Source organism: Lampetra fluviatilis, chromosome 68 (assembly GCF_964198595.1).
Source record: "Lampetra fluviatilis chromosome 68, kcLamFluv1.1, whole genome shotgun sequence".
Taxonomy (NCBI): domain Eukaryota; kingdom Metazoa; phylum Chordata; class Hyperoartia; order Petromyzontiformes; family Petromyzontidae; genus Lampetra; species Lampetra fluviatilis.
The window spans coordinates 6,455,129-6,476,841 of NC_136342.1; the positions used below are offsets into that span (position 1 = coordinate 6,455,129).

The window sequence follows — 21,713 nt, forward strand, 5'->3', positions numbered from 1 at the left end:
GTTCAAACATATGCAGTGTAGACGTATTGTGTACACACAGAACGTACACACACACAGTCTGCACATACAGTGTATACACAAACACACTTTAACAAGAACGACCGCCATTCGCCACTAAGTGGCGGTGAGGTCACCACGGCGCTTGTGCCAGGTTGTATGCACGTTAAGGCCACGTGAAGTGTTGAACGCCCGCCGTCAGGTCACAGGCCAGACTCAGGTGCCATGGGTCGACTGAGATGACTGGCCGATGCACCACCTATGACACCTACTGTGCCAACAGTGTACACACACAGTGTATACACACACACAATAATGTTCACGTTGTTGTCGTTGAGCTCACGCACCCAAGGGGTCAATGTTCAAGAGAGGGAGCAATGGAATAGGAATCTTAATAAACTGAACTCGTTCGTTGACGTCACCACTGCATTACCTCATCAGTGAGACGCGAGGGGGAGGTGTACCCCACTAGTGACGTCATGTCATCTCGTGCTGCCGCGTGACGTCACGAGATACCAGAAAGCTGCCGATTCGCGCGCGCGCTCACTGCGATCCGAGGTGAGAAGTTCACATCGTGGTGGTTGTTGTTGTTTACCTAGGTAGAGCCTCGCTCCTCTCTCTCATAGGGACATCAATTGAGTAGCAGCGAGTATGGAATCGATGTCCAAGTTGGAACATTACAACGCGGGGCCTAGCCATGCGGGGCCTTGCCTCCTGCCGTCGCCTGATTGCATTTGCTTTAATTCTCTGCTTAAGTTGAATTTGTCTTAACCTGGCTCACTACTTTAAACTTTGTTTCCTTTAAATGTTTATACAGTTTTTTTGTATTTTACCAGGCCAATCCCACTTGAGCTATACCGCTCTTTTTCAGAAGCAACCTGCCCACAACAAAGTGGCTTATCAACGTGTGGAAATGTATGTCGGTCAAATACTTTAAACGCGTGGTGATGTTGCCTCTAAATGTGGAGGGAAAAAACGGAGGATCCGGAAGAAATTCCACGCGACCACGGGGAAAGAGACGCGCAAACTCCAAATATATATCCGTAATACAGGTTTGTGTTAGATCGCGTAAATATATAAAGGTGTCGTTAAACCCGCCACCACCCGACACAGCCAACTCGTAAGGGTTGTCACATGAATAGAACGTGGCCAATTCGTCACTAGTACAGCACACCGGTTGTGTGTTGGAGAGCCAAGCCACAACATTTACCATCAGAATACGGCGTTCGCCAGTAATTACAACCAGCTTCATCAGGCGACAGCGAAATGTTGTGGCTTGGCTCTGTGGGAATATAAATCATGTCGCTGGGTTCATAGCGCAGCACGCTAACCATTGCACTACCGCTCCCCACTCATGCACAAGCATTATCATCGAAAGTATAGTATTCAGTAATAACTAAGTTACCCGGCTTCGCACAGGTCTCAGTAATCAAACATTAAGAGTAATGTCTTGCAATGCTGGCTTTATTAGAATGATTTAAGTATGTCAATGAAGTCTGTAAATGTGTGTATATTGCCACGGGTTATTGGTTGTGTTATACAATCGTAGGGCTTGTTTGTTCATAATGAGGACAGCTTTTAAATTCGTTGCACTTGGAGAGCTTAAGGATAGACAATGTTGGATGTTTTGCCATCTGGTGGGTTTAATCGAATGAAGCTTCAATTTTGGCATACATGTCGACAGCAGTTTGGCGAGGTGGGAAATTGTAGCCATCATCACGTATTTAAGGCCTCGACACAGGCGTAGTTTCTTTTTGTGCCTATGTTTGCTCTCTCTCTATGTATCTCTGTGATATCTGTCTGCTTATATGTCTGTCTATGTTTCTGGTTCTGTGTTTAATCTCTCTCTCAAATTTAGCATTCTCAGGAAGAACGTAATCAACCAGATAGGGTGTTGACTGTTATGTTATCCGACTCTCTGTTGTATTACATTACATTTCTAAGTATACTAGATTTGTGTTTCTATTTAATTTATACCTGATGATGATTACTTGTGTTGCAATCGAAACGTCGTATGCTAGTATTTAATTTAATTTATTATTTTATCTTTATACGTGACTTTACCGAAAGAACCAAAGAATAATTCCTGCAGTCACGAAAGCTCCAAATTAAGTTTGAACCACTTCTACGGGGAAGTTTAAAGTTTGTTTTTTCTCTCTCTCTCTCTGGGTTTTTTCGTTGTCTCTCTCTGCTTGTGTATCGGTCTTCGTGACTGTGTTTTTTCAAATTTCACACTTAACTTCTAATTTAGCAATCTCTGAAGAACGTAATCAACCAGGCTATGCGTTAATTGTGTGTTGACCGACCCTCTGTGTTGCATTGCATTACATTTCTAAATTTTTGCTAGGTTAGTTAATTTAGTGTGTCTCTCTCCCTGCCTCCTAATTTTTTCAAGCTTTCGTACCGTACCACTCATCGTGCTACTCATTGACATGCTAATTTCTCTAACCCCTCTCTCTCCGCCCCTGCCCCCCTCTCTCAAGCTTTTTACACCTTGCCACTCACCGTTTCCACTCATGGACATGCTAATTTCTCTAACCCCTCCCTCTCTCCCCGCCCCCCCTTTCTCTATTTAAGGCCTCGACACAGGCGTAGTTTCTTTTTGTGCCTATGTTTGCTCTCTCTCTATGTATCTCTGTGATATCTGTCTGCTTATGTCTGTCTATGTTTCTGGTTCTGTGTTTAATCTCTCTCTCAAATTTAGCATTCTCAGGAAGAACGTAATCAACCAGATAGGGTGTTGACTGTTATGTTATCCGACTCTCTGTTGTATTACATTACATTTCTACGTATACTAGATTTGTGTTTCTATTTAATTTATACCTGATGATGATTGCTTGTGTTGCAATCGAAACGTCATATGCTAGTATTTAATTTATTATTTTATCTTTATACGTGACTTTACCGAAAGAACCAAAGAATAATTCCTGCAGTCACGAAAGCTCCAAATTAAGTTTGAACCACTTCTACGGGGAAGTTTAAAGTTTGTTTTTTCTCTCTCTCTGGGTTTTTTCATTGTCTCTCTCTGCTTGTGTATCGGTCTTCGTGACTGTGTTTTTTCAAATTTCACACTTAACTTCTAATTTAGCAATCTTTGAAGAACGTAATCAACCAGGCTATGCGTTAATTGTGTGTTGACCGACCCTCTGTGTTGCATTGCATTACATTTCTAAATTTTTGCTAGGTTAGTTAATTTAGTGTGTCTCTCTCCCTGCCTCCTAATTTTTTCAAGCTTTCGTACCGTACCACTCATCGTGCTACTCATTGACATGCTAATTTCTCTAACCCCTCTCTCTCCGCCCCTGCCCCCCTCTCTCAAGCTTTTTACACCTTGCCACTCACCGTTTCCACTCATGGACATGCTAATTCCACTAACCCCTCCCTCTCTCCCCGCCCCCCCTTTCTCTATTTAAGGCCTCGACACAGAGGCGTAGTTTCTTTTTGTGCTTATGTTTGCTCTCTCTCTATGTATCTCTGTGATATCTGTCTGCTTATGTCTGTCTGTTTCTGGTTCTGTGTTTAATCTCTCTCAAATTTAGCATTCTCAGGAAGAACGTAATCAACCAGATAGGGTGTTGACTGTTATGTTATCCGACTCTCTGTTGTATTACATTAAATTTCTAAGTATACTAGATTCGTGTTTCTATTTAATTCATACCTGATGATGATTGCTTGTGTTGCAATCGAAACGTCGTATGCTAGTATTTAATTTAATGTATTATTTTATCTTTATACAGTACGTGACTTTACCGAAAGAACCAAAGAATAATTCCTGCAGTCACGAAAGCTCAAAATTAAGTTTGAACCACTTCTACGGGGAAGTTTAAAGTTTGTTTTTTCTCTCTCTCTGGGTTTTTTCATTGTCTCTCTCTGCTTGTGTATCGGTCTTCGTGACTGTGTTTTTTCAAATTTCACACTTAACTTCTAATTTAGCAATCTTTGAAGAACGTAATCAACCAGGCTATGCGTTAATTGTGTGTTGACCGACCCTCTGTGTTGCATTGCATTACATTTCTAAATTTTTGCTAGGTTAGTTAATTTAGTGTGTCTCTCTCCCTGCCTCCTAATTTTTTCAAGCTTTCGTACCATACCACTCATCGTGCTACTCATTGACATGCTAATTTCTCTAACCCCTCTCTCTCCGCCCCGGCCCCCCTCTCTCAAGCTTTTTACACCTTGCCACTCACCGTTTCCACTCATGGACATGCTAATTTCTCTAACCCCTCCCTCTGTCCCCGCCCCCCCTTTCTCTATTTAAGGCCTCGACACAGGCGTAGTTTCTTTTTGTGCCTATGTTTGCTCTCTCTCTATGTATCTCTGTGATATCTGTCTGCTTATACGTCTGTCTATGTTTCTGGTTCTGTGTTTAATCTCTCTCTCAAATTTAGCATTCTCAGGAAGAACGTAATCAACCAGATAGGGTGTTGACTGTTATGTTATCCGACTCTCTGTTGTATTACATTACATTTCTAAGTATACTAGATTTGTGTTTCTATTTAATTTATACCTGATGATGATTGCTTGTGTTGCAATCAAAACGTCGTATGCTAGTATTTAATTTAATTCATTATTTATCTTTATACGGCACGTGACTTTACCGAAAGAACCAAAGAATAATTCCTGCAGTCACGAAAGCTCCAAATTAAGTTTGAACCACTTCTACGGGGAAGTTTAAAGTTTGTTTTTTCTCTCTCTCTCTGGGTTTTTTCGTTGTCTCTCTCTGCTTGTGTATCGGTCTTCATGACTGTGTTTTTCGAAATTTCACACTTAACTTCTAATTTAGCAATCTTTGGAAGAACGTAATCAACCAGGCTATGCGTTAATTGTGTGTTGACCGACCCTCTGTGTTGCATTGCATTACATTTCTAAATTTTTGCTAGGTTAGTTAATTTAGTGTGTCTCTCTCCCTGCCTCCTAATTTTTTCAAGCTTTCGTACCGTACCACTCATCGTGCTACTCATTGACATGCTAATTTCTCTAACCCCTCTCTCTCCGCCCCTGCCCCCCTCTCTCAAGCTTTTTACACCTTGCCACTCACCGTTTCCACTCATGGACATGCTAATTCCTCAAACCCCTCCCTCTCTCCCCGCCCCCCCTTTCTCTATTTAAGGCCTCGACACAGAGGCGTAGTTTCTTTTTGTGCCTATGTTTGCTCTCTCTCTATGTATCTCTGTGATATCTGTCTGCTTATGTCTGTCTATGTTTCTGGTTCTGTGTTTAATCTCTCTCTCGAATTTAGCATTCTCAGGAAGAACGTAATCAACCAGATAGGGTGTTGACTGTTATGTTATCCGACTCTCTGTTGTATTACATTACATTTCTACGTATACTAGATTTGTGTTTCTATTTAATTTATACCTGATGATGATTGCTTGTGTTGCAATCGAAACGTCATATGCTAGTATTTAATTTAATTTATTATTTTATCTTTATACGTGACTTTACCGAAAGAACCAAAGAATAATTCCTGCAGTCACGAAAGCTCCAAATTAAGTTTGAACCACTTCTACGGGGAAGTTTAAAGTTTGTTTTTTCTCTCTCTCTGGGTTTTTTCGTTGTCTCTCTCTGCTTGTGTATCGGTCTTCGTGACTGTGTTTTTTCAAATTTCACACTTAACTTCTAATTTAGCAATCTTTGAAGAACGTAATCAACCAGGCTATGCATTAATTGTGTGTTGACCGACCCTCTGTGTTGCATTGCATTACATTTCTAAATTTTTGCTAGGCTAGTTAATTTAGCGTGTCTCTCTCCCTGCCTCCTAATTTTTTCAAGCTTTCGTACCGTACCACTCATCGTGCTACTCATTGACATGCTAATTTCTCTAACCCCTCTCTCTCCGCCCCTACCCCCCTCTCTCAAGCTTTTTACACCTTGCCACTCACCGTTTCCACTCATGGACATGCTAATTCCTCTAACCCCTCCCTCTCTCCCCGCCCCCGCCCCCCCTTTCTCTATTTAAGGCCTCGACACAGAGGCGTAGTTTCTTTTTGTGCTTATGTTTGCTCTCTCTCTATGTATCTCTGTGATATCTGTCTGCTTATGTCTGTCTATGTTTCTGGTTCTGTGTTTAATCTCTCTCAAATTTAGCATCCTCAGGAAGAACGTAATCAACCAGATAGGGTGTTGACTGTTATGTTATCCGACTCTCTGTTGTATTACATTAAATTTCTAAGTATACTAGATTCGTGTTTCTATTTAATTCATACCTGATGATGATTGCTTGTGTTGCAATCGAAACGTCGTATGCTAGTATTTAATTTAATGTATTATTTTATCTTTATACAGTACGTGACTTTACCGAAAGAACCAAAGAATAATTCCTGCAGTCACGAAAGCTCAAAATTAAGTTTGAACCACTTCTACGGGGAAGTTTAAAGTTTGTTTTTTCTCTCTCTCTGGGTTTTTTCATTGTCTCTCTCTGCTTGTGTATCGGTCTTCGTGACTGTGTTTTTTCAAATTTCACACTTAACTTCTAATTTAGCAATCTTTGAAGAACGTAATCAACCAGGCTATGCGTTAATTGTGTGTTGACCGACCCTCTGTGTTGCATTGCATTACATTTCTAAATTTTTGCTAGGTTAGTTAATTTAGTGTGTCTCTCTCCCTGCCTCCTAATTTTTTCAAGCTTTCGTACCATACCACTCATCGTGCTACTCATTGACATGCTAATTTCTCTAACCCCTCTCTCTCTGCCCCTGCCCCCCTCTCTCAAGCTTTTTACACCTTGCCACTCACCGTTTCCACTCATGGACATGCTAATTTCTCTAACCCCTCCCTCTGTCCCCGCCCCCCCTTTCTCTATTTAAGGCCTCGACACAGGCGTAGTTTCTTTTTGTGCCTATGTTTGCTCTCTCTCTATGTATCTCTGTGATATCTGTCTGCTTATACGTCTGTCTATGTTTCTGGTTCTGTGTTTAATCTCTCTCTCAAATTTAGCATTCTCAGGAAGAACGTAATCAACCAGATAGGGTGTTGACTGTTATGTTATCCGACTCTCTGTTGTATTACATTACATTTCTAAGTATACTAGATTTGTGTTTCTATTTAATTTATACCTGATGATGATTGCTTGTGTTGCAATCAAAACGTCGTATGCTAGTATTTAATTTAATTCATTATTTATCTTTATACGGCACGTGACTTTACCGAAAGAACCAAAGAATAATTCCTGCAGTCACGAAAGCTCCAAATTAAGTTTGAACCACTTCTACGGGGAAGTTTAAAGTTTGTTTTTTCTCTCTCTCTCTGGGTTTTTTCGTTGTCTCTCTCTGCTTGTGTATCGGTCTTCATGACTGTGTTTTTCGAAATTTCACACTTAACTTCTAATTTAGCAATCTTTGGAAGAACGTAATCAACCAGGCTATGCGTTAATTGTGTGTTGACCGACCCTCTGTGTTGCATTGCATTACATTTCTAAATTTTTGCTAGGTTAGTTAATTTAGTGTGTCTCTCTCCCTGCCTCCTAATTTTTTCAAGCTTTCGTACCGTACCACTCATCGTGCTACTCATTGACATGCTAATTTCTCTAACCCCTCTCTCTCCGCCCCTGCCCCCCTCTCTCAAGCTTTTTACACCTTGCCACTCACCGTTTCCACTCATGGACATGCTAATTCCTCAAACCCCTCCCTCTCTCCCCGCCCCCCCTTTCTCTATTTAAGGCCTCGACACAGAGGCGTAGTTTCTTTTTGTGCCTATGTTTGCTCTCTCTCTATGTATCTCTGTGATATCTGTCTGCTTATGTCTGTCTATGTTTCTGGTTCTGTGTTTAATCTCTCTCTCGAATTTAGCATTCTCAGGAAGAACGTAATCAACCAGATAGGGTGTTGACTGTTATGTTATCCGACTCTCTGTTGTATTACATTACATTTCTACGTATACTAGATTTGTGTTTCTATTTAATTTATACCTGATGATGATTGCTTGTGTTGCAATCGAAACGTCATATGCTAGTATTTAATTTAATTTATTATTTTATCTTTATACGTGACTTTACCGAAAGAACCAAAGAATAATTCCTGCAGTCACGAAAGCTCCAAATTAAGTTTGAACCACTTCTACGGGGAAGTTTAAAGTTTGTTTTTTCTCTCTCTCTGGGTTTTTTCGTTGTCTCTCTCTGCTTGTGTATCGGTCTTCGTGACTGTGTTTTTTCAAATTTCACACTTAACTTCTAATTTAGCAATCTTTGAAGAACGTAATCAACCAGGCTATGCATTAATTGTGTGTTGACCGACCCTCTGTGTTGCATTGCATTACATTTCTAAATTTTTGCTAGGCTAGTTAATTTAGCGTGTCTCTCTCCCTGCCTCCTAATTTTTTCAAGCTTTCGTACCGTACCACTCATCGTGCTACTCATTGACATGCTAATTTCTCTAACCCCTCTCTCTCCGCCCCTACCCCCCTCTCTCAAGCTTTTTACACCTTGCCACTCACCGTTTCCACTCATGGACATGCTAATTCCTCTAACCCCTCCCTCTCTCCCCGCCCCCGCCCCCCCTTTCTCTATTTAAGGCCTCGACACAGAGGCGTAGTTTCTTTTTGTGCTTATGTTTGCTCTCTCTCTATGTATCTCTGTGATATCTGTCTGCTTATGTCTGTCTATGTTTCTGGTTCTGTGTTTAATCTCTCTCAAATTTAGCATCCTCAGGAAGAACGTAATCAACCAGATAGGGTGTTGACTGTTATGTTATCCGACTCTCTGTTGTATTACATTAAATTTCTAAGTATACTAGATTCGTGTTTCTATTTAATTCATACCTGATGATGATTGCTTGTGTTGCAATCGAAACGTCGTATGCTAGTATTTAATTTAATGTATTATTTTATCTTTATACAGTACGTGACTTTACCGAAAGAACCAAAGAATAATTCCTGCAGTCACGAAAGCTCAAAATTAAGTTTGAACCACTTCTACGGGGAAGTTTAAAGTTTGTTTTTTCTCTCTCTCTGGGTTTTTTCATTGTCTCTCTCTGCTTGTGTATCGGTCTTCGTGACTGTGTTTTTTCAAATTTCACACTTAACTTCTAATTTAGCAATCTTTGAAGAACGTAATCAACCAGGCTATGCGTTAATTGTGTGTTGACCGACCCTCTGTGTTGCATTGCATTACATTTCTAAATTTTTGCTAGGTTAGTTAATTTAGTGTGTCTCTCTCCCTGCCTCCTAATTTTTTCAAGCTTTCGTACCGTACCACTCATCGTGCTACTCATTGACATGCTAATTTCTCTAACCCCTCTCTCTCCGCCCCTGCCCCCCTCTCTCAAGCTTTTTACACCTTGCCACTCACCATTTCCACTCATGGACATGCTAATTTCTCTAACCCCTCCCTCTCTCCCCGCCCCCCCTTTCTCTATTTAAGGCCTCGACACAGGCGTAGTTTCTTTTTGTGCCTATGTTTGCTCTCTCTCTATGTATCTCTGTGATATCTGTCTGCTTATGTCTGTCTATGTTTCTGGTTCTGTGTTTAATCTCTCTCTCAAATTTAGCATTCTCAGGAAGAACGTAATCAACCAGATAGGGTGTTGACTGTTATGTTATCCGACTCTCTGTTGTATTACATTACATTTCTACGTATACTAGATTTGTGTTTCTATTTAATTTATACCTGATGATGATTGCTTGTGTTGCAATCCAAACGTCATATGCTAGTATTTAATTTATTATTTTATCTTTATACGTGACTTTACCGAAAGAACCAAAGAATAATTCCTGCAGTCACGAAAGCTCCAAATTAAGTTTGAACCACTTCTACGGGGAAGTTTAAAGTTTGTTTTTTCTCTCTCTCTGGGTTTTTTCATTGTCTCTCTCTGCTTGTGTATCGGTCTTCGTGACTGTGTTTTTTCAAATTTCACACTTAACTTCTAATTTAGCAATCTTTGAAGAACGTAATCAACCAGGCTATGCGTTAATTGTGTGTTGACCGACCCTCTGTGTTGCATTGCATTACATTTCTAAATTTTTGCTAGGTTAGTTAATTTAGTGTGTCTCTCTCCCTGCCTCCTAATTTTTTCAAGCTTTCGTACCGTACCACTCATCGTGCTACTCATTGACATGCTAATTTCTCTAACCCCTCTCTCTCCGCCCCTGCCCCCCTCTCTCAAGCTTTTTACACCTTGCCACTCACCGTTTCCACTCATGGACATGCTAATTCCACTAACCCCTCCCTCTCTCCCCGCCCCCCCTTTCTCTATTTAAGGCCTCGACACAGAGGCGTAGTTTCTTTTTGTGCTTATGTTTGCTCTCTCTCTATGTATCTCTGTGATATCTGTCTGCTTATGTCTGTCTGTTTCTGGTTCTGTGTTTAATCTCTCTCAAATTTAGCATTCTCAGGAAGAACGTAATCAACCAGATAGGGTGTTGACTGTTATGTTATCCGACTCTCTGTTGTATTACATTAAATTTCTAAGTATACTAGATTCGTGTTTCTATTTAATTCATACCTGATGATGATTGCTTGTGTTGCAATCGAAACGTCGTATGCTAGTATTTAATTTAATGTATTATTTTATCTTTATACAGTACGTGACTTTACCGAAAGAACCAAAGAATAATTCCTGCAGTCACGAAAGCTCAAAATTAAGTTTGAACCACTTCTACGGGGAAGTTTAAAGTTTGTTTTTTCTCTCTCTCTGGGTTTTTTCATTGTCTCTCTCTGCTTGTGTATCGGTCTTCGTGACTGTGTTTTTTCAAATTTCACACTTAACTTCTAATTTAGCAATCTTTGAAGAACGTAATCAACCAGGCTATGCGTTAATTGTGTGTTGACCGACCCTCTGTGTTGCATTGCATTACATTTCTAAATTTTTGCTAGGTTAGTTAATTTAGTGTGTCTCTCTCCCTGCCTCCTAATTTTTTCAAGCTTTCGTACCATACCACTCATCGTGCTACTCATTGACATGCTAATTTCTCTAACCCCTCTCTCTCCGCCCCGGCCCCCCTCTCTCAAGCTTTTTACACCTTGCCACTCACCGTTTCCACTCATGGACATGCTAATTTCTCTAACCCCTCCCTCTGTCCCCGCCCCCCCTTTCTCTATTTAAGGCCTCGACACAGGCGTAGTTTCTTTTTGTGCCTATGTTTGCTCTCTCTCTATGTATCTCTGTGATATCTGTCTGCTTATACGTCTGTCTATGTTTCTGGTTCTGTGTTTAATCTCTCTCTCAAATTTAGCATTCTCAGGAAGAACGTAATCAACCAGATAGGGTGTTGACTGTTATGTTATCCGACTCTCTGTTGTATTACATTACATTTCTAAGTATACTAGATTTGTGTTTCTATTTAATTTATACCTGATGATGATTGCTTGTGTTGCAATCAAAACGTCGTATGCTAGTATTTAATTTAATTCATTATTTATCTTTATACGGCACGTGACTTTACCGAAAGAACCAAAGAATAATTCCTGCAGTCACGAAAGCTCCAAATTAAGTTTGAACCACTTCTACGGGGAAGTTTAAAGTTTGTTTTTTCTCTCTCTCTCTGGGTTTTTTCGTTGTCTCTCTCTGCTTGTGTATCGGTCTTCATGACTGTGTTTTTCGAAATTTCACACTTAACTTCTAATTTAGCAATCTTTGGAAGAACGTAATCAACCAGGCTATGCGTTAATTGTGTGTTGACCGACCCTCTGTGTTGCATTGCATTACATTTCTAAATTTTTGCTAGGTTAGTTAATTTAGTGTGTCTCTCTCCCTGCCTCCTAATTTTTTCAAGCTTTCGTACCGTACCACTCATCGTGCTACTCATTGACATGCTAATTTCTCTAACCCCTCTCTCTCCGCCCCTGCCCCCCTCTCTCAAGCTTTTTACACCTTGCCACTCACCGTTTCCACTCATGGACATGCTAATTCCTCTAACCCCTCCCTCTCTCCCCGCCCCCCCCCCCCTTTCTCTATTTAAGGCCTCGACACAGAGGTGTAGTTTCTTTTTGTGCCTATGTTTGCTCTCTCTCTATGTATCTCTGTGATATCTGTCTGCTTATGTCTGTCTATGTTTCTGGTTCTGTGTTTAATCTCTCTCTCAAATTTAGCATTCTCAGGAAGAACGTAATCAACCAGATAGGGTGTTGACTGTTATGTTATCCGACTCTCTGTTGTATTACATTACATTTCTAATTATACTAGATTTGTGTTTCTATTTAATTTATACCTGATGATGATTACTTGTGTTGCAATCGAAACGTCGTATGCTAGTATTTAATTTAATTTATTATTTTATCTTTATACGTGACTTTACCGAAAGAACCAAAGAATAATTCCTGCAGTCACGAAAGCTCTAAATTAAGTTTGAACCACTTCTACGGGGAAGTTTAAAGTTTGTTTTTTCTCTCTCTCTCTCTGGGTTTTTTCGTTGTCTCTCTCTGCTTGTGTATCGGTCTTCGTGACTGTGTTTTTTCAAATTTCACACTTAACTTCTAATTTAGCAATCTTTGAAGAACGTAATCAACCAGGCTATGCGTTAATTGTGTGTTGACCGACCCTCTGTGTTGCATTGCATTAGATTTCTAAATTTTTGCTAGGTTAGTTAATTTAGTGTGTCTCTCTCCCTGCCTCCTAATTTTTTCAAGCTTTCGTACCGTACCACTCATCGTGCTACTCATTGACATTCTAATTTCTCTAACCCCTCTCTCTCCGCCCCTGCCCCCCTCTCTCAAGCTTTTTACACCTTGCCACTCACCGTTTCCACTCATGGACATGCTAATTCCTCAAACCCCTCCCTCTCTCCCCGCCCCCCCTTTCTCTATTTAAGGCCTCGACACAGAGGCGTAGTTTCTTTTTGTGCCTATGTTTGCTCTCTCTCTATGTATCTCTGTGATATCTGTCTGCTTATGTCTGTCTATGTTTCTGGTTCTGTGTTTAATCTCTCTCTCGAATTTAGCATTCTCAGGAAGAACGTAATCAACCAGATAGGGTGTTGACTGTTATGTTATCCGACTCTCTGTTGTATTACATTACATTTCTACGTATACTAGATTTGTGTTTCTATTTAATTTATACCTGATGATGATTGCTTGTGTTGCAATCGAAACGTCATATGCTAGTATTTAATTTAATTTATTATTTTATCTTTATACGTGACTTTACCGAAAGAACCAAAGAATAATTCCTGCAGTCACGAAAGCTCCAAATTAAGTTTGAACCACTTCTACGGGGAAGTTTAAAGTTTGTTTTTTCTCTCTCTCTGGGTTTTTTCGTTGTCTCTCTCTGCTTGTGTATCGGTCTTCGTGACTGTGTTTTTTCAAATTTCACACTTAACTTCTAATTTAGCAATCTTTGAAGAACGTAATCAACCAGGCTATGCATTAATTGTGTGTTGACCGACCCTCTGTGTTGCATTGCATTACATTTCTAAATTTTTGCTAGGCTAGTTAATTTAGCGTGTCTCTCTCCCTGCCTCCTAATTTTTTCAAGCTTTCGTACCGTACCACTCATCGTGCTACTCATTGACATGCTAATTTCTCTAACCCCTCTCTCTCCGCCCCTGCCCCCCTCTCTCAAGCTTTTTACACCTTGCCACTCACCGTTTCCACTCATGGACATGCTAATTCCTCTAACCCCTCCCTCTCTCCCCGCCCCCGCCCCCCCTTTCTCTATTTAAGGCCTCGACACAGAGGCGTAGTTTCTTTTTGTGCTTATGTTTGCTCTCTCTCTATGTATCTCTGTGATATCTGTCTGCTTATGTCTGTCTATGTTTCTGGTTCTGTGTTTAATCTCTCTCAAATTTAGCATCCTCAGGAAGAACGTAATCAACCAGATAGGGTGTTGACTGTTATGTTATCCGACTCTCTGTTGTATTACATTAAATTTCTAAGTATACTAGATTCGTGTTTCTATTTAATTCATACCTGATGATGATTGCTTGTGTTGCAATCGAAACGTCGTATGCTAGTATTTAATTTAATGTATTATTTTATCTTTATACAGTACGTGACTTTACCGAAAGAACCAAAGAATAATTCCTGCAGTCACGAAAGCTCAAAATTAAGTTTGAACCACTTCTACGGGGAAGTTTAAAGTTTGTTTTTTCTCTCTCTCTGGGTTTTTTCATTGTCTCTCTCTGCTTGTGTATCGGTCTTCGTGACTGTGTTTTTTCAAATTTCACACTTAACTTCTAATTTAGCAATCTTTGAAGAACGTAATCAACCAGGCTATGCGTTAATTGTGTGTTGACCGACCCTCTGTGTTGCATTGCATTACATTTCTAAATTTTTGCTAGGTTAGTTAATTTAGTGTGTCTCTCTCCCTGCCTCCTAATTTTTTCAAGCTTTCGTACCATACCACTCATCGTGCTACTCATTGACATGCTAATTTCTCTAACCCCTCTCTCTCTGCCCCTGCCCCCCTCTCTCAAGCTTTTTACACCTTGCCACTCACCGTTTCCACTCATGGACATGCTAATTTCTCTAACCCCTCCCTCTGTCCCCGCCCCCCCTTTCTCTATTTAAGGCCTCGACACAGGCGTAGTTTCTTTTTGTGCCTATGTTTGCTCTCTCTCTATGTATCTCTGTGATATCTGTCTGCTTATACGTCTGTCTATGTTTCTGGTTCTGTGTTTAATCTCTCTCTCAAATTTAGCATTCTCAGGAAGAACGTAATCAACCAGATAGGGTGTTGACTGTTATGTTATCCGACTCTCTGTTGTATTACATTACATTTCTAAGTATACTAGATTTGTGTTTCTATTTAATTTATACCTGATGATGATTGCTTGTGTTGCAATCAAAACGTCGTATGCTAGTATTTAATTTAATTCATTATTTTATCTTTATACGGCACGTGACTTTACCGAAAGAACCAAAGAATAATTCCTGCAGTCACGAAAGCTCCAAATTAAGTTTGAACCACTTCTACGGGGAAGTTTAAAGTTTGTTTTCTCTCTCTCTCTGGGTTTTTTCGTTGTCTCTCTCTGCTTGTGTATCGGTCTTCGTGACTGTGTTTTTTCAAATTTCACACTTAGCTTCTAATTTAGCAATCTTTGAAGAACGTAATCAACCAGGCTATGCGTTCATTGTGTGTTGACCGACCCTCTGTGTTGCATTGCATTACATTTCGAAATTTTTGCTAGGTTAGTTAATTTAGTGTGTCTCTCTCCCTGCCTTCTAATTTTTTCAAGCTTTCGTGTACCGTACCACTCATCGTGCTACTCATTGACATGCTAATTTCTCTAACCCCTCTCTCTCCGCCCCTGCCCCCCTCTCTCAAGCTTTTTACACCTTGCCACTTACCGTTTCCACTCATGGACATGCTAATTCCTCTAACCCCTCCCTCTCTCCCCGCCCCCGCCCCCCCTTTCTCTATTTAAGGCCTCGACACAGAGGCATAGTTTCTTTTTGTGCCTATGTTTGCTCTCTCTCTATGTATCTCTGTGATATCTGTCTGCTTATATGTCTGTCTATGTTTCTGGTTCTGTGTTTAATCTCTCTCTCAAACTTAGCATTCTCAGGAAGAACGTAATCAACCAGATAGGGTGTTGACTGTTATGTTATCCGACTCTCTGTTGTATTACTTTACATTTCTAAGTATACTAGATTTGTGTTTCTATTTAATTTATACCTGATGATGATTGCTTGTGTTGCAATCGAAACGTCGTATGCTAGTATTTAATTACATTTATTATTTTATCTTTATACGTGACTTTACCGAAAGAACCAAAGAATAATTCCTGCAGTCACGAAAGCTCCAAATTAAGTTTGAACCACTTCTACGGGGAAGTTTAAAGTTTGTTTTTTCTCTCCCTCTGGGTTTTTTAGTTGTCTCTCTCTGCTTGTGTATCGGTCTTCGTGACTGTGTTTTTTCAAATTTCACACTTAACTTCTAATTTAGCAATCTTTGGAAGAACGTAATCAACCAGGCTATGCGTTAATTGTGTGTTGACCGACCCTCTGTGTTGCATTGCATTACATTTTGAAATTTTTGCTAGGTTAGTTAATTTAGTGTGTCTCTCTCCCTGCCTCCTAATTTTTTCAAGCTTTCGTACCGTACCACTCATCGTGCTACTCATTGACATGCTAATTTATCTAACCCCCCTCTCTCCGCCCCTGCCCCCCTCTCTCAAGCTTTTTACACCTTGCCACTCACCGTTTCCACTCATGGACATGCTAATTCCTCTAACCCCTCCCTCTCTCCCCTCCCCCGCCCCCCGTTTCTCTATTTAAGGCCTCGACACAGAGGCGTAGTTTCTTTTTGTGCCTATGTTTGCTCTCTCTCTATGTATCTCTGTGATATCTGTCTGCTTGTATGTCTGTCTATGTTTCTGGTTCTGTGTTTAATCTTTCTCTCAAATTTAGCATTCTCAGGAAGAACGTAATCAACCAGATAGGGTGTTGACTGTTATGTTATCCGACTCTGTTGTATTACATTACATTTCTAAGTATACTAGATTTGTGTTTCTATTTAATTTATACCTGATGATGATTGCTTGTGTTGTAATCGAAACGTCGTATGCTGGTATTTAATTTAATTTATTATTTTATCTTTATATGTGACTTTACCGAAAGAACCAAAGCATAATTCCTGCAGTCACGAAAGCTCCAAATTAAGTTTGAACCACTTCTACGGGGAAGTTTAAAGTTTGTTTTTTCTCTCTCTCTCTCTGGGTTTTTTCATTGTCTCTCTCTGCTTGTGTGTAGGGGTGTTACGGAGGGGCTGTATACATAGGATCACACGGGAAAAAAACACAGTGGGCGGGGCTTCGTGAGTGCACGGGGAGGTGCTCTCAACGACGTCCGCACCGGGCAGCCTGGGGGGCTGGCCCCACCCCTCAGCGGGGGGTTTTTGGTATAAAAGGGGATGAGCCGGAGAGCTGGGGGAACAATGTAAAAGCTAAACCAGTGAAGACCGAAGATCGTCTAGCTAGAGCCCTGGACTCCCCTGGGTCGCCGCCCTTATCAGGGCCGCGCAGGACCGAGCCAGCGGCGTGGTCCCGAGAACCAGAGCTAGTGCTCTGGGACTCCGGGTACCGTAGCCCGACTTACCAGTGTCGGGCCAGACAGCCTCCCCTAGCCCGTTAGTGGAGGACTAGGAGGTAGGTCAGAGATAGCTAGCAGTGTATTCCCAGCTAGCCGGGTGAGGGGGCCGATACCCCCTCCAGTGTTGTATGTTCACGGTTGTGACAACTGTTGCGAAATAAATACGTGTGCCTCAACCCCGGCGTCCTATAGTCCTCAACGATATTACATCTGGTGACAGAAGTGAACGACCACGAACATGGACACGCGCCGGACAGCTCGAGCCGGGGTACCGGAGGCGGAGGACACCGCTGAAATTGTGGAGCCCGAGACGGCTGAAGAAGGCATCGAGCAGCCGGGGCCGGACGCATCCTTACCGCAGCATCGGGATGAAGGGGAGCCGTCAACAGAAGGACTGAGGCTGGCTCACGCGAGACTGGCGGAGCTGCTGTACGCTGCTGCCGCCACGCTCGAACACATCACACGGCTGGGGGCTGGTGGACCGCCACGGGGCGAGGACAGCCGACGACCGGTGCGCCTTCCCGCCATTTCAACGGAGCCCAACTTCGAATCTCCCGCCATCGCCGCAGCAGCTGCTGAGGGCGTGGCCGGCCTGAACCTCGGGTCCGACATCGGCCGCACAGGGGCTGCCGCGTCATCACCAGCGGACAGAGCGTCACCACTGGTGCGACCGGCGATGCCATCCGTTGTTCGCGCCGAAGCCCAGCCGAGTAACGGGGACAGCGGAGTGCGAGCTTCCACGGCGGCCGCTGCGCTACACCAACGGCTACCTCCACTCAAAGAGTTTGTGGGCGAGGAGGGCGACTGGGGCGGCTTCCAGCGGCGCTTCCTCGCGTACCAGGAAATGGCGCAGTGGTCGGATGCCGAAGCTCTTTGCGCGCTGCCGGCGCTCCTCGACAGCGACGCCCTCGCCGCTCTTACATCGGCGCCGAAGAACAAACGCTCCACGCTACAGATGGCGCTGCAGTTGCTGGCTGCGGTCTACGGACCATCGTCGGAATGCAGGCAGCTCTTTTATGATCGCCAGCGGGGTGCAAAGGAGTCGCCCCTGGCGTACCGTACGAGTCTCCTGGCGCTGGCGAAGACGGCCTTCCCACGAATGGACGACAAAGGCGTGGACGCGATGGTAACGGAAAAGATCCTCCTGCTGGCGGACGACCTGGACATCGCCGTCGTTGCACAGGACGACACAGAAATGGGTTCCCTCCAGGCAGCGCGGCTCCTCCACGCCAACCTACTGTCGCAGCGACGGAAGGCCAGCAGGGCAGCGGTCGGGCGTACTGTGGCTGCAGCCACCCTCCCGGCGGAAGAAGTTTGCGCCATCGACCATCGACTGCAGCAGAGGGCGGGAGTACGGGCGGGCCGGGACGGATCGAGCTGCTCCGACCATCCGTCGTCGCCGCCTGCGCTCCCGCGCTGTTACAACTGCGGCATCTGGGGCCATGTCGCCTCGAGGTGCCGCTCTCCTCGGCAGCGCGGGACGACGCCTCGACAGGACGCCGGCCCTCCTCCCAAGCTCCATCAACATAACCCGGCGAGTCGCGGCACCCCTCATGTTTGGCCCACGCACACACCCGTCACACACTCGCAGACCGCAACGGACGGGGGGCCGACATTGCGCACCGTCGCGCCAACACGCACCACTATGGGGACTCAGATCGAACCCAGGCAGTGGTCCGTGTTGGCCCATCGCGTTGTGGCTGCATCGTCAGGGTCGTCAGCCGTGGTGGGGCACATTGACGGGGTTGAGGTGCGCATCCTGGTCGATACAGGAGCATCGGCGACCATCATTTCGGAACTAATTTACAATATTCTCCCTGTCCAGAGCCGTCCTTTACTGCCGGTTAACGTCCCATTCTATGCTGCTAACGGGGGCTCACTTGGCATCATTGGACAGATTCGAGCACAAATTTTTATCGGTGATATCAAATTGTCCGGCCCGATTTTTGTTTCCTCCTCGCTGGCGGTTCCGTGCCTGCTGGGGACGGACCAGACCATCATAAAAGGGGACGGGGACCCTTTCATCGCGGTCCTCAATGTGGGGTCGCAGACAGTGGTGGTTCCTCAAGGGACCGTGCTTGCTCACGCAACGCCGGTGCCCTGTGAGGAACCTGTCGCGAATCACGTAGGCACTGTCCCTCTGCCGCATCCACATTCGGACACCGATGAAGGGTGGCTCGAGGCGCTTTGTGCGGGATCGACGGACCTGTCGGATTTAGAGCGTCAAAAGCTTAGGACACTGCTGCGTGAATTTTTCGACGTTTTCAGTCAGAACAAATTCGATTTGGGCTGTACCCATCTGCTGCATCACCATATTGATACAGGTGACAGCGCGCCAATACGCCAAAATCCTTTTCGGTTAAGTCCCGCCGAAAAGGACCATGTCAAATCGGCTGTTGATGACATGTTAGCCGCCGACATCATTTCTCCCTCTACCAGCCCGTGGGGAGTGCCGATCGTCCTGGTTAAGAAACAGGATGGCTCGTTGCGGTTTTGCGTCGATTTTCGCCGCCTCAACAAAATTTCTGTTGCCGACGCATACCCGCTCCCACGGATTGACGAATCGCTGGACGCCTTGGCGGGAGCGCGATTCTTCTCCACATTGGATTTGCTTTCGGGATTCTGGCAGCTTCCTCTGGACGATGATTCTAAGCCTAAAACTGCATTCCGTACACCGCACGGTCTCTTCCAATTCAACCGGTTGCCGATGGGACTCCACTCGGCGCCGGCGACTTTCCAGCGATTGATGGAATTGGTTTTGGCTGGATTGCAATGGGACTCGTGCTTAATTTATTTGGATGACGTTATCGTCTTTAGCAGAACATTTGACGAGCATCTCCAGAGGTTGCGGGCAGTTTTCCTCAAAATGCGGGCTGCTAATTTGAAATTTAAACCCCAAAAATGTCATCTGTTACGCGAATCTGTGCGTTATTTGGGACACATCGTTGGACGCTCAGGTATTGCTACCGATCCCGTCAAAACGCAGTGCGTCAGCTCCTGGCCGACTCCCACCTCTGTGGGAGAGGTCAGGAGTTTCATTGGATTCGCGTCGTATTACCGACGCTTTGTCGCGGATTTTGCGACAATTGCAAAGCCCCTACACGCTTTGACGTCAAAGGGGGTCCGCTTTCATTGGGGACAGGAGGAGGAGGCTGCTTTCCGCTCCCTTCAGGATGCTCTGGTTAAAGCTCCTCCCTTGGTTTACCCCGATTTTTCTAAACCCTTTGTGCTCGACACCGATGCGAGCAACACGGGTATTGGGGGCGTGCTTTCCCAGGTGGTTGACGGCGTGGAACGGGTAGTCGCGTACGGTAGTCGGGTGTTGTCTCCAGCGGAGCAAAGATATTGTGTCACCCGTCGGGAACTGTTGGCAATTGTCTATTTCATCCAACAGTACTGCCCATATCTGTACGGTCAGCGTTTCACCGTCCGTACAGATCATGCGGCACTACAGTACGCCCTGCGAGTTCAACAACCATCGGGACAATTGTCTCGATGGTTGGAGGTTCTCCAGGACTTTGATTTTGAAACCACGTACCGTAAGGGCGTTCGCCACACCAATGCGGACGCTCTGTCGCGCATGCCAACCGCCCCCGAATGCGCATGCCTCCTGGGGTCGGATCGTTGCAGGCATCCGGGTGAAATATCTGTTCCGGTCCTGGCGGCCGCCGACGACGCAGCGTCAATGACGAATTCGATCGCTCAACAGGGATCAGATTCCCTGTTGGGGTTGCCTGTCACTGAATGGGGGCGCCTACAGATGGAGGATACCTCCCTCCTCGCGTTGCGTCGTCGCGTCGGGGATGCTGGGCGGGGGAGGGGTGATGCCGACGCATGGGAAATGGTCACGGGTCTGCTGATGCATTGGGACGGGAAATCCCATCGACACCGGCTGGTGGTCCCTTCTGGGTTACGGGGTAAGGTGGTGTGGGCCGCTCATGAGCGCCTCCTCCACCTGGGGACCCAAAAGACCCTCGCCTTGCTCCAGCTTGATTTTTTTTGGCCGGGCATGACAAGGGATGTCGCAGATCTGTTGGGGTCATGCCCTCGGTGTGCGCAACGGAAACCACCAGCACGGGAGTCTAACCCGCCTTTGCAGTCTATTAGAGTCTCCAGAGTCAACGAACTTGTCGCGCTGGATATTCTGGGCCCATTCCCCGCCACCCCCAGGGACAATAGATATTTGTTGACCGGGGTGGAGTACTTTACGCGCTGGCCTATGGCCTGGCCCCTGGCCAACCAGTCGGCGGCAGCCATCATGGAGGCCTTTGTCCAGGGATACGTCCTGGACAAAGGTGCTCCCGAGCGGCTGCTGACCGACCAGGGCAAAATTTTTTCCGGCAAACTGCTCCAACAAGTCTGTGAGCTCCTGGGCACGAAAAAGATTCGTACCTCTCCCTATCACCCGCAAACTGACGGGATGGTCGAGCGTCTGCACCGAACCATCACGTCCATGTTGTCACAGCAGGTTTCGGACTCACAGACCGATTGGGACCTGCAAATTCAAGGGGTCCTGGCAGCATACAGATTGGCCCCCCATGCGGCAACGGGATTTTCCCCCTTCTTATGTATGGCCGCGAACCTGACCCACCTGTTCGGGCCCAGCTGCAGATCCCCGCGCCGCAGGGTAAAACTAAATTGGCCGACCATGTTAAATTTAACCTTGCGAAATTAACAGAGGCACGGGATGCTGCCATGCAAAATTCAGACCTACGTCAGAAAGCTAATGAGCGGCTCAGACTGGGTCGCGCGCACG

At 44.6% G+C, this 21,713-nt stretch overlaps 1 protein-coding gene across 2 annotated transcripts in view; it reads left to right on the forward strand.

The window, feature by feature from the left end:
* The first annotated feature begins 495 nt into the window (after window positions 1-495).
* The window catches only part of LOC144952553 (uncharacterized), a 61,964-nt gene continuing 40,746 nt past the window's right edge, over window positions 496-21,713 (forward strand). For both annotated transcript variants that reach the window (XR_013640639.1, XM_078883006.1), the window contains exon 1: window positions 496-555. The gene's annotated coding sequence lies outside the window, so the exon portion shown is untranslated. The remainder of the gene's footprint in view (window positions 556-21,713) is intronic.